Below are 6,000 nucleotides of genomic sequence, written 5' to 3'. Positions count from 1 at the left end.
CTACCTCAGCCTCCCAAGTAACTGGGACTACAGGTATACGCCACCACAGCTAATTTTTTTTTTTTTTTTTTTTTTGAGGCGGAGTTTCACTCATGTTACCCAGGCTGGAGTGCAATGGCGCGATCTCGGCTCACCGCAACCTCCGCCTCCTGGGTTCAGGCAATTCTCCTGCCTCAGCCTCCTGAGTAGCTGGGATTACAGGCACGCGCCACCATGCCCAGCTAATGTTTTGTATTTTTAGTAGAGACGGGGTTTCACCATGTTGACCAGGATGGTCTTGATCTCTTGACCTCGTGATCCACCCGCCTCGGCCTCCCAAAGTGCTGGGATTACAGGCTTGAGCCACCGCGCCCGGCCGCTAATTTTTTTTATATTTTGTAGAGACAGGGTCTTGCTATGTTGCCCATGCTGGCCTCAAACTCCTGGGTTCTAGCAATCCTGCCGCCTCAGCCTCCCAAAGTGCTGGGATTACAGACGTGAGCCACTGCACCCAGCCAATGCATTATTTTAACTTGTATACCATTCTGAGTAGGGTGATGAAATTTTATGTTCTGATGTGTCTTGCCCAGGACATGAATCGTCCCTTTGTTCTGTGTCTTTATGCCATAGATGCTACCACCCCATTAGTTACTTAGTAGCTGGTTCAGTTTTCAGATGGATCAGAGTGCATATAGGGCTGAGTTCTATCCGAGGTTTCAGGCATTGGCTGGGGGTCTTGGAGCATATCCCCCACTGATAAGGGGACACTGTTATTCATTTTCTCTGATGAAGACTCTTGTCTGCTACCAGCATCCATGAAAATGTCAAAAACAAGATATAGCTTGGTAGTTTCCAAACAGGTAAAATCTCAGATCCTTCAAGGTTCCTGACATAGTCTCTCACAAAAAGTTCTTTTAGCTCTTGTTCATCTAAAAGTGTCTTTATTTCACCTCCCTTTTTCTTTAAACTGCTTTTTTGAGATTAACTCACGTATCAGTTTATCCATTTAAATTATAGAATTCAGTGGCTGTTAACATATACAGTTTTGTATCCATCACCACAGTCAGGTTTAGAACATTTTCATCACCTCAAAAAGAAATGTAGTATCCATTAGCTATCATCTTCTGTTCAGTCCTATTGCCTTCCCCCTAGCCCATGGCAGCCACTAATCTATTTTCTGTCACTATAAAACCTATTCTGGTCATTTTTTATAAATGGCATCATATATGTCACTGGTTTTTTTTTTTTTTTTTTACATAGCATAATGCTTTTAAAGTCCATCCATGTTGTAGCATGTATCAGTACTTCATTCCTTTTTGTGACTCAATATCTGTAATATGGATATGCCACATTTTGTTATTTAGTCATCAATTAATAGACATTTGGATTGTTTCTACTTTTTGACTATTATTAGTAGTGCTCCTATGAACATTCTTGTGTAAGTTTTGGTGGGGACAAGTTCTCTTTCTCTTGGGTAGATACCTTAGGAGTGGAGTTGCTGTGTCATATGGTAACTCTTAATTATTGGAGGAACGACCAGACTGTTTTCCAATGTGGCTGCACCATTTTACATCACCACAAGCAGTTTATGACAGTTCCGGTTCCTTTCTACTCTCACCAGTACTTACCCTTTTCATTACAGCCATCCTCCCGGCTGTGAAGTGCACTCTCATTGTGGTTGTGATATGCGTTGCCCTGAGGGCTAATGATGTTGAGCATCTTTTCGTATGCTTTACTGGTCATTTCCATATCTTCTTCAGAGAAATATGTATTCAGATCCTTTGCCATTGTTAAATTGGGTTGTGTTTTTATTGTTGAACTGTAAGACTTTATACATTTGATATAAGTTCCTTATAAAAAAAATTTTTCCTCCCGTTCTGTAGGTTGTTCTCTCACTTTTTTGGTGTGGCATCCTTTGAAGCACAAAAGTTTTTAATTTTGATGTCTAGTTTAATCCACTTTTTTTCTTTTGTTGCCATTGCTTCTCGTGTCATATGCAAGAAATCATTGCCTAATTTAAAGTCACAACAAATTACAACTCTGTGTTCTGTTAAGAATTTTATAATTTTAACTCTTTCTGGTAGATCTTTGATCAACGTAATGCATGGTATGAGGTCTAAAGGTCCAATTTGCCACTCTGGCATTTGGATATCCAGTTGTCCCAGCGTTGTTTGTTGAAAAGATTATTCTTTTCCCCGTGGAATGGCCTTGGCACTGTTGTCCAAAATCATTTGACCATATATAGGGGAGTTTCTTTCCGGGCCCTCTGTTCCTTTAGGCTATATGTCTGTAGTTCTACACTGCTGGTTTCATGGTTGTTAATTACTGTAGCTTTGTATTAAGTTGAAATCAGTTTGTCAATTTTTTCTTCTTTTTGAAACTTTTTGGGCTGTTCCATGTGAATTTTGGGATTAGGATGCCCGTTTCTACAAAGAAAACAGCTTTAATGTTAGAAAGAGTTACATTGAATCTAAAGATCAATTTGGAGAGTTTTATGGTATTAACAGTATTCAGTCCCCTGATCCATGAACATGGAATGGCTTTCCATTTAATTCGATATTTATTTCAATAATGTTTTGTAGTTTCTAGTTTATAAGCCTTACACTCTTTTGTTAAATTTATTCCTTTTTTTTCTGATGATATTTTGAGACTTTTCTTAATTTTATATTTGGTTTGATCATTGATACTGTATAGAAAAACAATGCAGTTCTGTTTTAAAAATTTATTTTTGTATGTTGATTTGTATCCTGCAATCTTGCTGAACTTCTTTGTTCTAATAGTTTTTAATGGACTCTTTAAGCTTTTCTATATAGAAGAGCATGTCATATGCAAATAGCAATAATTGTACTTCTTCCTTTCCAATTCAGGTGTCTTTGTATTTATAACACTCAACCAGAACCAGCTAGAACTCCGTACAATGTTGCGTAGAAGTGGCAAGGACAAACATCCTTGTGTTGTATTTTTGATCTTAGGGGGAAGCGTTTGGTCTTTCTATATTGAGTGTGATGTTATTTGCGTGTTTTTCATAAATTCCATTTATTTGGTTGAGGAAGTTTCCTCTATTCCTAGTTTATTGACTTCTTTGTGTTTTTTAATCATGAAGAGATGTTGACTTTTCTCGTGTTTTTTCTGCATCTATTGAAACGTGATGTGATTTTTCCCCTTTATTAATGTGGCATGTGAACATTAATTGAGTTTTTTATTAAATCAGCCTTGAGTTTTTGGAATAAATCCTCTTTGGTTATGGTCATTTTTATATCTAGCAGGAATTCAATTTGCGAATGTTTTGTTGAGGATTTTTGTGTCTGTATTCACAAAAGAGATAAAGGTCTATAGCTTTCTTGTGATGCCTTTTGTTTTGGTATTGGGTAAATAGTGGCCTCATAGAGTGTGGTAAACTGTTTTCTAATTATTAGAGTTATGAAGAACTGGTATTAATTATTTAAAATTTTGCAGAATTTATCAGTGAAGATACCTAATCCTATGTGCTTTTCTTTAAGGGAGGTTTTGATGATCAGTCTTTTTATTTGTTATAGATCTATTTAGATTTTCTTGACTCAGTTGACTAGTTTGTATCTTTCTAAGAATGTGTTTATTTCATCTGAGTTGTTAAAATTTATTGGCATAGAGTTATTCTTAGTATTATAATTATTTTCATTTCCATATGGTTTTAGTAAAGTTCCCTCTTTAATTCCTGGCGTTAGAAATGTGAGTGTTCTGTTTTTCTTAATCAGAATAACTGAAAGTTTGTCAGTTTTATTAATTTTTTTAAAAGAAACTTTTGGTTTTGTTGCTATTTAAATATTACTCTTCTGTTTATTAAGTTCTAAATTATGTTTCTTTTCTTCTGCTTGCCTTGGGTTTAGTTTGCTTTTTTGCCAGTGTCTGAAGGTAAAGGGTTAGGTTATTGATTTGAGGTCTTCTTTTTAGTGTAGGTGTTTAACACTAAAATTCCCCTCCCATTACTGCTTTTGCTGAATTCCACAAGTTTTAGTATGTTGTATTGTTTTTGTTATCTCAAGGTTTCCAGCTTTTCATGAGATATTTTGGGGGGAGCTGGCCCATTGATTATTTAGCGTGGGTTGTTTAATTTCTGCATATTTATGAATTTTCCCAACTTCTTTGTTATTTTCAGTATCATCCCCATTTGGAGATAGAACTTTGCATGATTGCAATCCTTTTAGATGTACTGAGCTTATCTTAAGACTTAGCATATGGTCTGTGCTGGCGAGTGTCCTGTGTGTGCTTGAGAAGAATGTATATTCTGCTGTTGTTGGGTAGAGAGTTGTCTCCTTGTCAGACTTGCATAACGTTTCCATCACGGGAATTAATGGAACAGTTTGCCTGCCCCTGGATGTCTTACTGCTCCTTCGCAGTCTGATGCTGAGATCGCAAGCTATGGCTGCCTGCCGGTTAACTCAAAGAATGTTTTCACATTTTCTTAATAGCTGAAAAAAAGCAAAAGAGTAATAATATTTTATGATGTGTGACAATTACAAAATTCAAATTTTGGTGTCCATAGATAGCGTTTTTGTCTTTGTTTAATGCCATTTCATTTATTATATATTGTATCTGGCTACTCCCTTGCTACAGGAGCAGGGTTGAGTGGTTGGAAGATGAGATGACTCATAAGCCTAAAAGGTTTACTGTTTGGCACTTTATGTAAAGTTTGCCAACTCCTGGTCTAATGTGTCCCCTGTGACTTCCTTACGTATACTCAGTCTGGCCACTGAGTATACCTAAAAATGGAGCACACACCTACCCATACCTGTGGAGGCTACTGTTGCTCTTCCTCTTTGCTCAGTTTCCTAGGGACAGGATCTCCTGGGGGCGTGGCAGCTGCAGATTCCCCAGGGGATACTGGCCCTGGGGAATCCAGTGGGACATGGTTAAGAAGGGAATGGAAAGAAATGAACTGTGTTCTACCAGGCTCCTGCCTCAGCTCTAAGGAAACGGAGGAAAGCAAACAGGAGTATACTCTAGTATACTGCCCGCTTCTGGAGTGGAAATTGATTTAAGGTGGGTTGGGCAGGGGAGGGGGGAGCATGAAACATAGCTTTCCTGTAAGACATAATCTCTTTTCCCTTTTTCATTGAAAACTCTTAAACTGTTTCTGCAAAAACATCATTTACATGGACTTTTCCAGAAATATATCTTGTAAATTGAAATACACCCTTATACACAACTATCCACAACTGAAGGAGCAGGGGAAAAATCACTTTCAAAAGCTTTCCCTGCTATGATATGGACTGTGTGGACTCGCACTTGCTGACCTGCCATTAATTACTGACTCTGTGAGATCTGTCAGACATGAAATTGGCCCTATGATGAGCTAAGGTCTTGCTGTTCCTAATCCTTTTTTGCTCAGAAGCAATAATATATATTTGATTTTAGGCTGTTCAGTAGTTAAGGGCTTCTATTCTCTGTATCTCAAGTAGATACACTGGAGAGTTTTTTGTTATCTTTGAGAGTAAAGGATGGGGATGGGGCATTCTCCTGTTCCCCACAATTGCCAGCACTTCTACTCATTAGGCTCCAGTACTGGGGGATGTTAGAGAACCAGGCATGCCATTGTGTGTCTGACCTACCTCTGCCTCTAACATCAATGTACCGATGTTCTTAATAATTGATGGGCTCAGACCTTTACGTTCTTAATTAAAGAGCTGCTATTTGGCTGTAGGCCTCTGCCCACAAGATACAGAGCCACATGCTGCCGCCGGAAAGCGAGCTGATGCTTTTGTATTAACTTCTGATGTAACAACAGATTCTAGGTATTTCTCCAATAACATGTGGAGACACCGTGTCAGATAATTCTTGTTCATGTGAGTTGTGGAAGATCTCTTTTCCATTTACACTTAGGATGTTAAGGTAGAAGAATTTGTCACAGTGATAAAACATGGTTACAAGGCAGGGTGGTGTGAATTGATAACTTTGATCCAGAATGTATTGTTCATCCATTTCAATGATTGACAGCATCTCCATTGAAAGTTGTTAGTGTAAAATTAATTAAAACTCAGATTT

The sequence above is a fragment of the Sapajus apella genome, unplaced genomic scaffold (genome assembly GCF_009761245.1).
Source record: "Sapajus apella isolate SASKATOON/1434 unplaced genomic scaffold, GSC_monkey_1.0 scaffold70, whole genome shotgun sequence".
Classification (NCBI taxonomy): domain Eukaryota; kingdom Metazoa; phylum Chordata; class Mammalia; order Primates; family Cebidae; genus Sapajus; species Sapajus apella.
The sequence above is the reverse complement of the archived record's forward strand: the minus strand, read 5'-3'. Positions refer to the sequence as shown.